Here is a 10,804-nt window from a genome sequence, read left to right as displayed (position 1 = left end):
GCGGGAAGATAGTGATGAGTGAGTGATGAGTGAGTGATGAGTGAGTGAGTGATGTGTGAGTGAGTGATGAGTGAGTGATGAGTGAGTGATGTGTGAGTGATGAGTGAGTGATGAGTGAGTGATGTGTGAGTGATGTGTGAGTGATGAGTGAGTGATGTGTGAGTGATGAGTGATGAGTGAGTGATGAGTGAGTGATGTGTGAGTGATGAGTGAGTGATGAGTGAGTGATGAGTGAGTGATGTGTGAGTGATGAGTGAGTGATGAGTGAGTGATGTGTGAGTGATGAGTGAGTGATGAGTGAGTGATGAGTGAGTGAGTGATGAGTGAGTGATGAGTGAGTGATGAGTGAGTGAGTGATGAGTGAGTGATGAGTGAGTGATGAGTGAGTGATGTGTGAGTGATGAGTGAGTGATGAGTGAGTGAGTGAGTGATGAGTGAGTGATGTGTGAGTGATGAGTGAGTGATGAGTGAGTGACGAGTGAGTGACGAGTGAGTGATGAGTGAGTGATGTGTGAGTGATGAGTGAGTGACGAGTGAGTGACGAGTGAGTGACGTGTGAGTGATGAGTGAGTGATGTGTGAGTGATGAGTGAGTGATGAGTGAGTGAGTGAGTGATGAGTGAGTGATGAGTGAGTGATGTGTGAGTGATGAGTGAGTGATGAGTGAGTGATGTGTGAGTGAGTGATGAGTGAGTGATGAGTGATGAGTGAGTGATGAGTGAGTGATGAGTGAGTGATGAGTGAGTGATGTGTGAGTGATGTGTGAGTGATGAGTGAGTGATGAGTGAGTGATGAGTGAGTGATGTGTGAGTGATGAGTGAGTGATGTGTGAGTGATGAGTGAGTGATGAGTGAGTGATGAGTGAGTGATGAGTGAGTGATGTGTGAGTGATGTGTGAGTGATGTGTGAGTGATGAGTTAGTGATGAGTGAGTGATGAGTGAGTGATGAGTGAGTGATGAGTGAGTGATGTGTGAGTGATGTGTGAGTGATGAGTGAGTGATGTGTGAGTGATGTGTGAGTGAGTGATGAGTGAGTGATGTGTGAGTGACGAGTGAGTGACGAGTGAGTGACGAGTGAGTGATGAGTGAGTGATGAGTGAGTGATGAGTGAGTGACGAGTGAGTGACGAGTGAGTGAGTGATGAGTGATGATTGAGTGACGAGTGAGTGACGAGTGAGTGATGAGTGAGTGATGAGTGAGTGAGTGATGAGTGACGAGTGAGTGATGAGTGAGTGATGAGTGAGTGATGAGTGAGTGACGAGTGAGTGAGTGATGAGTGACGAGTGAGTGATGAGTGAGTGATGAGTGAGTGATGTGTGAGTGATGAGTGAGTGAGTGATGAGTGACGAGTGAGTGATGAGTGAGTGATGAGTGAGTGATGAGTGAGTGACGAGTGAGTGATGAGTGAGTGATGAGTGAGTGATGAGTGACGAGTGAGTGACGAGTGAGTGATGTGTGAGTGATGTGTGAGTGATGAGTGAGTGATGAGTGAGTGATGAGTGAGTGATGTGTGAGTGAGTGATGAGTGAGTGATGAGTGAGTGATGAGTGAGTGACGAGTGAGTGATGAGTGAGTGATGAGTGAGTGATGAGTGACGAGTGAGTGACGAGTGAGTGATGTGTGAGTGATGAGTGAGTGATGAGTGAGTGATGAGTGACGAGTGAGTGACGAGTGAGTGATGAGTGAGTGATGAGTGAGTGATGAGTGACGAGTGAGTGACGAGTGAGTGATGAGTGAGTGATGAGTGAGTGATGAGTGAGTGATGAGTGAGTGATGTGTGAGTGATGAGTGAGTGATGAGTGAGTGATGAGTGAGTGATGAGTGACGAGTGAGTGACGAGTGAGTGATGTGTGAGTGATGAGTGAGTGATGTGTGAGTGATGAGTGAGTGATGAGTGAGTGACGAGTGAGTGATGAGTGAGTGATGTGTGAGTGATGTGTGAGTGATGAGTGAGTGATGAGTGAGTGATCAGTGAGTGATGAGTGAGTGACGAGTGAGTGACGAGTGAGTGATGAGTGAGTGATGAGTGAGTGATGTGTGAGTGATGAGTGAGTGATGAGTGAGTGATGAGTGAGTGATGTGTGAGTGATGAGTGAGTGATGAGTGAGTGATGTGTGAGTGATGAGTGAGTGATGAGTGAGTGATGTGTGAGTGATGAGTGAGTGATGAGTGAGTGATGAGTGAGTGATGTGTGAGTGATGAGTGAGTGATGAGTGAGTGATGAGTGAGTGATGTGTGAGTGATGAGTGAGTGATGAGTGAGTGATGAGTGAGTGATGTGTGAGTGATGAGTGAGTGATGAGTGAGTGATGTGTGAGTGATGAGTGAGTGATGAGTGAGTGATGTGTGAGTGATGAGTGAGTGATGAGTGAGTGATGAGTGAGTGATGAGTGAGTGATGAGTGAGTGATGTGTGAGTGATGAGTGAGTGATGAGTGAGTGATGAGTGAGTGATGAGTGAGTGATGTGTGAGTGATGTGTGAGTGATGAGTGAGTGATGAGTGAGTGATGTGTGAGTGATGAGTGAGTGATGAGTGAGTGATGAGTGAGTGATGTGTGAGTGATGAGTGAGTGATGAGTGAGTGATGAGTGAGTGAGTGATGAGTGAGTGATGAGTGAGTGATAAGTGAGTGATGAGTGAGTGATGTGTGAGTGATGAGTGAGTGATGAGTGAGTGATGAGTGAGTGATGTGTGAGTGAAGAGTGAGTGATGAGTGAGTGATGAGTGAGTGATGTGTGAGTGATGAGTGAGTGATGAGTGAGTGATGAGTGAGTGATGTGTGAGTGATGAGTGAGTGATGAGTGAGTGATGAGTGAGTGATGTGTGAGTGAGTGGTAGTAGTAGGGGTAGTGATAGAGGCAGGGAGTAGTAGTATCGATGGGATTTAAGGGAAGACCGGCACGTGTATCGATTCGCACGCGCACTCAATAGTCGCGTTGCGTTGTTAATCGATCCGCGTGAACCCTGCGTGCATTGCGCTCACGCGACCCCTGCAGCCACTCAAGGCGCTCCCATTCACCCACCGCGTTGCGTTAAAAAAATATCGATTTTATTTTTGTATCGAATTGCGTCAATTATGCTATTATTTTTAGGAATGTTACTACTGCAGTTGTTGTTGTTGTTATTCCGCTTGTTTACGCCGGAAAGATTCACAGGAGGGTCCTGCCAAGTCGCGGGAGGCAGGCGATGTTGCTGCTGCTGCTGTGTGATCCCAATTGAGTAATTTGCTGGGAATTCGTTCATCTTGGAGATATGTGGCCGATACCAGCTACGTTGTACGATACTGGAGAATCCGGAGGAAACCCATGCAGAACAGGGGGAGAACACACAGAACAGGGGGAGAACACACAGACACAACAACAACAACCGCCATTCGCCACTAAATGGCGGTGACGTCACCACGACGCTTGTGCCAGGCCATGTGCACCTTGAGGCCACGTGAAGTGTCGAACGCCCGCTGGCAGGAGGTCACGGGGCAGACCCAGGTGCCACGGGTCGACTGACCGAGATGACCGAGATGACTGGCTGATGCACCACCTGTGCCCCCTACTGTACCAACTTGCTGTGCTTTAGCCACCCGGCGCTCCGCTCGTTGTTGTGAGCGTCGCTCCTCCGCCCTCCGTTGTTGTTGGAGGGCGACTCCACACACCCACTCACTCACACTCACTCACCTACTCACTCACACTCATTCACACTCTGCAGAACATGGGGAGAACATACAGACTCCACCCACTTACTCACCCACTCACTCACTCTCTACATAACAGAGGGAGTGCACACAAACTCCACACACTCACCCACTCACCCACTCACCCACTCACACACTCACTCACTCACCCACTCACTCACACTCTACATTACAGAGGGAGAGCACACAAACTCCTCACTCACTCACTCACCCACTCACCCACCCACTCACCCACTCACCCACTCACTCACTCACACACTCACTCACCCACTCACCCACTCACCCACTCACTCACCCACCCACTCACCCACTCACTCACCCTCACTCTCTACATTACAGAGGGAGAACACACAAACTCCACTCACCCACTCACCCACCCACTCACTCACCCACCCACCCACTCACCCACTCACCCACTCACTCACCCTCACTCTCTACATTACAGAGGGAGAACACACAAACTCCACTCACCCACTCACCCACCCACTCACTCACTCACTCACCCACTCACCCACCCACCCACTCACCCACTCACCCACTCACCCACCCACTCACCCACTCACCCACTCACTCACCCTCACTCTCTACATTACAGAGGGAGAACACACAAACTCCACTCACCCACTCACCCACCCACTCACTCACTCACCCACTCACCCACCCACTCACCCACTCACCCACTCACCCACTCACCCACCCACTCACCCACTCACCCACCCACTCACCCACTCACCCACTCACTCACCCTCACTCTCTACATTACAGGGGGAGAGCACACAAACTCCACTCACCCACTCACCCACCCACTCACTCACTCACCCACTCACCCACCCACTCACCCACTCACCCACTCACCCACCCACTCACCCACTCACCCACTCACTCACCCTCACTCTCTACATTACAGAGGGAGAACACACAAACTCCACTCACCCACTCACCCACCCACTCACTCACTCACCCACTCACCCACCCACTCACCCACTCACCCACTCACCCACTCACCCACCCACTCACCCACTCACCCACTCACCCACCCACTCACCCACTCACCCACTCACTCACCCTCACTCTCTACATTACAGGGGGAGAACACACAAACTCCACTCACCCACTCACCCACCCACTCACTCACTCACCCACTCACCCACCCACTCACCCACTCACCCACTCACCCACTCACCCACCCACTCACCCACTCACCCACTCACCCACCCACTCACCCACTCACCCACTCACTCACCCTCACTCTCTACATTACAGGGGGAGAGCACACAAACGCCGCACTGCCAGAGCACCCGAGTCGAGAGAGGAACCCCTGCCGCGTCTCGCTGCGAGGCGCGGGTGTTACCAGCGCCGTCTACGCTGCATCAATTCGATTTGCTGGACACCCCTTCTCAAACGAGGTGTTTCCATTTCGATTTAAAGCTTTCGTGACTGCAGGGATTCATCTTATTGGTTCTTTCGGTAAAGTCACGTAGAATGGAAATAATCAAATAATACAAATAAAACATAATAAGATAATTCTCACGACGTTTCGGCCACAACGCAAGCAGCCGTCCTCAGGTGAAGAACAAGTCTCCCCGACAGCCCTGTTCTTCACCTGAGGACGGCTGCTTGCGTTGTGGCCGAAACGTCGTGAGAATTATCTTATTATGTTTTATTTGTATTATTTTATTATTTCCATTCTACCTGACTTCACCGAAAGAACCAAGAAGGGGTGTTTCCATCTCAAGGGATATGCCGAGTGACATCGTATTGATAAATATCGATTCGCGGGGAGGGTGACGGGGGAGGGGGTCTGAAGGGGGGTGGTGTTATAGTTCCACGTGGGGAGCGGTGGCGCAGTGGTTAGCGCACTGCGCTACGAACCCGGCAACCCGAGTTCGATTCCCGCTCAAGGCCAACACCAGCGGCGATTGTCTGAACCGGTACTGGGCTTCTCCTAGGTCGACTCAGCCTCAAATGAGTACCTGGTGTGCTGTGTAAACATCGCCACTCGGGAGACAAAGGCGGCCGGGCGTGGTGCTGGCCACCCACCCCCTCGTGTGCCGTGTGGTGCTCGCTAACAGCACTTGCCTCATCAGTCTGTGACAGGCTATACGGGGGACCTTTGTCTTTGTTGTTTAAAGTTCCACCCCGCGTGATAACATCCCGAGCACGTGGCCACGTGACCCCCACAATCGACCTCGCGTCCCCCCCGTGAATCAGCGCTGCGCCTGGTTAATCCTGATCGTAGGCCTCGGCAAGGTAAGAATTATTTTGTTATGTTTTATTATTATTATTTTATTATTTCCCTTCTACGTGACTTTACCGAAAGAACCAAGAAGATGAATCCCTGCAGTCATGAAAGCTTTAAATCGTACTTTAAGGTAAGGTAATTTACCCTTTTTACCGGGTAAAAGGGTAAAGGTAAGGGTAAAGGGTAGGGTAAAGGTAGGCTCGTTGCTTTTTACCTTACCTGCTAAAGGGTAAAAGGTAGGGTAGACTGTAGAGTGATTATTTTGTGGTAAGGTAAACGGTAGGGTAAAGGTAGCCTCGTTGCTTTTTACCTTACCTGCTAAAGGGGAAAAGGTAGGGTAAAGTGATTGTAATGTGGTAAGATAAAAGGTAGGGTAAAGGTAGGCTCGTTGCTTTTTACCTTACCTGCTAAAGGGTAAAAGGTAGGGTAAAGTGATTGTATTGTGGTAAGATAAAAGGTAGGGTAAAGGTAGGCTCGTTGCTTTTTAAATCCTTTATATTAAGTGCACTTGCTTGCGCGCTTACGACCGTGCAAATCTTTCGGTCGTTTTTTAACCCACTTCCCGTGATCCAATCGAGCTGACATTTTGCACACAGACTCGTTGTGCGTGACAATTTATTTCGTGAAAAAAAAATCCCAAAATTTTCCACTTTTTAGGGAAAAAAATTCATATTTAATTTAAAATACCAATGTGATAAAAATGAAACTCTTACTCAAGAAAAACAGAAATGAATAATAAAATAAAACCGATGCCACGCATATAAAGGATTTATAGTGAAAAACTTTGTTTTAACGGGTTAATTTATTACCTTACCTGCTAAAGGGTAAAAGGTAGGGTAGAGTGATTGTATTGTGGTAAGGTAAAAGGTAGGGTAAAGGTAGCCTCGTTTTATTTTTTACATTACCTTGCCGATGCCTACTTGATCGGGCGATCCAGTACCGGGTTTTCCCGGAATGACGTCCGTAGACGTCTCTTCGGCCTCGCCATCGACACTCCGCAGCAGCTGGGTACGCAGAGAGCACGCGGTGATCGAGCTGTGTATGCAATAGATGGACTTTTCGTGTTTCTACTCAGACATGTGTGTATATGTATGTGAATGGTATTTAATGATGCAGGGCCCTTCGCTCATCACTTGCCTGGTGAAGGGGCCGTGTCGTATGTGAGCACGGGTGGTGGTGATGGGGCGGGTGTTTGACCATACTTCACCACCACGCCGCTAAGAAATGGAACCTTTTTGCCGGTGTCAAAGCATGAAAAATTAACTAAGAGGTTTTACCCTTTCTGGAATTAAAACGGGAAGGTGTTAGGATGTTCAAACACCAAATAGCTGTCTCTGGTGTAGGCCAATCAGTTCCAATGTCAACGCCATATATTGTTAGAGCTACGTGTGTTTGCATGTTCACCACAAGTAGAGATTGTGGTTAATGCAATAACTTGATAACTTGCAAAAGCAATGGTGCAAATGCTTACCCCGAGCTCTCATACTCTGATGGTGCATTGTCTTTGAGTTGTGCGCCTTTTGGCGTCATCTGGTCCAACACCATGTGAGGCTGGGCTCTAAGGAAAGCTGTCTCGGGTGTGGACCAATCAATGTCAAGGACAGTGCATACATTATCAGAGTTGTGTTTTTTGTTTGCATTCCGACCGCAGGTATTGTGGTCAATGCAAACATGACTCCTTGTAAAAAGGTGTCAGTTTTGTTGCCGGATAAAAGGGTTAAAAAAACAATTATAAACTTGCAAAAGGTTTCTGTTTGGTGTTTGATCATCTTAACACAACCCCTGCTGTTTTATTATGGGCCAGAAAGGGGAAAACCTCTTCTTATTTTTGTAACGCTGGTAAGCTTAGGGAGGGGTCTTCATTCAACAGATCGCAGCTCGATGTCGATGATGATGATCTAGTTTACAACGGGCAGAAGGATGGAAGCGAATGCGTGGTGGAATCAATGATATTGGCAACGTCTTAACTCCTTCTCTCGAATAAAACTCACTCGGAAATCGTCTGTCGTTCATACGTGCCCGGCGCAGCGCTCGTTTCTCTACTCATCAATGAAGTCAGTGCTGGGAATTCCACGTTCCTATGGCGGGGGCGGGGGGTGGTGCAGCCTAACCCACAGGACACCCACCCCTGGATGTCCACGCCGTTGAAGAGCGAATCGATGAGTTGACCCAGAACCTGGAATTTACCTAGCGACCGACTTGACGGTTGTCTGTCCGTCCTGCGCGTGACGTCACTCCACACGAGGCCCACCCCCCCGCGTGACGTCACTCCACAGGAGGCCCACTCCCCTCATTAATATTCATGAGAGGGTGGATTTTTACACCAACGCAGAAGGTCGAGCTGAATTAAATAATTAAATATTTCTTTACGCAAAGTCGCGTCAAATATGACGTTTCTTGACAGAAAGTGACGGTAAAAAATAAATCTACGCAGCACAATGCTACATCCGTGCGTGACGTCACTGAAAAAGCCCCCACCCCCTCCCTTCATTAATATTCATGCCCCACGTGGACATTTACACTGACGCACTCCACATGCCGCACCCCTCCCCAATAACCATGAGCGGGTGACGTCACTCCACATGCCGCACCCCTCCCCAATAACCATGAGCGGGTGACGTCACTCCACATGCCGCACCCCCCCTCATTAATAACCATCAGCGGGTGACGTCACTCCACATGCCGCACCCCCCCTCATTAATAACCATCAGCGGGTGACGTCACTCCACATGCCGCACCCCTCCCCAATAACCATTAGGGGGTGACGTCACTCCACATGGGGCAACCCCCCCCCCCTCATTAATAATCATGAGCTGAACAATTTTTCTGGTGAATATTTCAGATAAACTGCAATATGTACCCGCCCTTGGACGGGCAAAAAAGCTAGTTTTACATGTTAATTGATTGTATTATTTAGAATTAGTGTAGTAGTATATACTTTGTGACTGATGAAGGATTTGTTTGTTACTCACTAGGCACTATTAGTGTAACTGTTGGTATGCCCGGTTTAAAAACTGGGCCATCAGAATAACACATTTCAAATGTAATCCTCATCATGGATTTCCTGCGGTTTAAACCCAGGCAGTCTACAGCCCCTATCGTCTACTCTGTCTCGCTACTCACCTCTCTACCTGTGAAGAAGGGTCATTGCTCAAAACGTCACCTATTACCTATATGTTGTACTTTCAAGGCCACACATTGTTATTGAAGAATGTTGACAAAACTTAGTCGGTGTCATGAGTCACCAGCCTCCTCCATCCCACCCCGCCCCGTCATCGAGCAGCGGACAGAGCATGCCTGGTGAGGATGCATGGTGGGAGGCAGAGCTGTAAAGTATTCGGTGTCTTACAACGCTCGCTCGCTCACAATCGGGCATCCAGAGAAGACCGTGCAACGTGTCCCGACGCAATGCCCTCGATCCACAGACGCACTCCACTCCGCCGCTCCTAACGCGGTTACCTGGACGTGACCGCCTGAGTCTGGGATTGTAGTCGGTGCCCTGCACCTACCATCAGTTTCAGTCTCATTTATTAGGTATAACCCTGAGAGCCATGCGGCCCTTGAGTCGGGTGCAACCGCAACAAAACATGAACAAGGAACATCTTAAAGTGACTACACGCAAACAGAAAAATTCTGGAAAAAACAGCAAAAGTCTTGCAGAAAAAAAACACCGTATTTCAACGCTGTGTGCAAAAATCCCAGTGGGATGCAAGTCAAACAATAACAACCATAAGACAATGTAGAATAAAGTTATCAGGCTAACTCTGTACTACAACAGACAAACATGGCTTAACCAAAACGTTTACAAAATAAAGCTAGAAAAACAATGTAACAGTGATAATAGGAACTGTGATTCAAATTTAACAATAAACGATACACATAACATGTACTACCAAACTTTGCAGCCATAGTTGGTTCAATGAGTCACTCCATAACAGCAGGAGTATCAGTAGCAGAATAAAAAAATGTCAATGCACCTTTAAAGATCAAACTCAAGATCATACTTTGCAGCGGTCAATGATACATTTTATTTCAGGCCATTCTGAATAGCAGGTGTGTTCAACTCCTCTCGAGCAGTTTTGAGTGAAGATCTCACAGATCGTGATCCAAGTTGCAGTTTATTGCCGATAGCATTCCAGACCCTGGGGGCACACGACAAGAAGCAGGTGACGACCCACAATCAACACGTGATGACTCAGCAGTCACGCGTCTCTCACGTGGATAACGATCGGCCGATTGCATTCTTGACTCCAGCAATGGAGAGATCACGGCCGATTATGATGACAATGTATAGGGTACAATGTTTATTGTATTCCTACAGCACACATTCACTCACTCACCCTCCCCCACCCACCCACCCCCGCTTCCCGTCAGTAACGACAAAGACGTCGTGTGTCACGCGGTGGTCGGATTGCTCCTTGCCGCTACGCCGAACTACGATGTAGCAACCTGGATATCACAAATGATAGCCCAACGAAGTGGCTTATCACGTGGAAATGTATAGCAGCCACATACTCTAAACGCGTGTTGTTGATTCTAAATGTGGAGGGAATAACCGGAGGACCCGGAGAAAAGTCCACGCGACCACGGGGAGAAAGACGCAAACTCCAAATATACAGCAGGCGGCAGGGTCGGGATCGAATCCACGACCTCCTGTAGACCAGGCGAGGTAGTTAACATCTCCTAGCCACCGTGATGATGATGATGATGAGAGACACGCAAACTCCAAATATACAGCAGCAGGCGTCAGGGTCGGAATCCAAATCCACGACCTCCTGTAAACCAGGCGAGGTAGTTAACATCTGCTAGGCACCGTGATGATGATGATGAGAGAGAGACATGCAAACTCCAAATATACAGCAGCAGGCGTCAGGGT

The sequence above is a fragment of the Lampetra fluviatilis genome, chromosome 47 (assembly GCF_964198595.1).
Source record: "Lampetra fluviatilis chromosome 47, kcLamFluv1.1, whole genome shotgun sequence".
In the NCBI taxonomy this organism is placed as follows: domain Eukaryota; kingdom Metazoa; phylum Chordata; class Hyperoartia; order Petromyzontiformes; family Petromyzontidae; genus Lampetra; species Lampetra fluviatilis.
The sequence above is the reverse complement of the archived record's forward strand: the minus strand, read 5'-3'. Positions refer to the sequence as shown.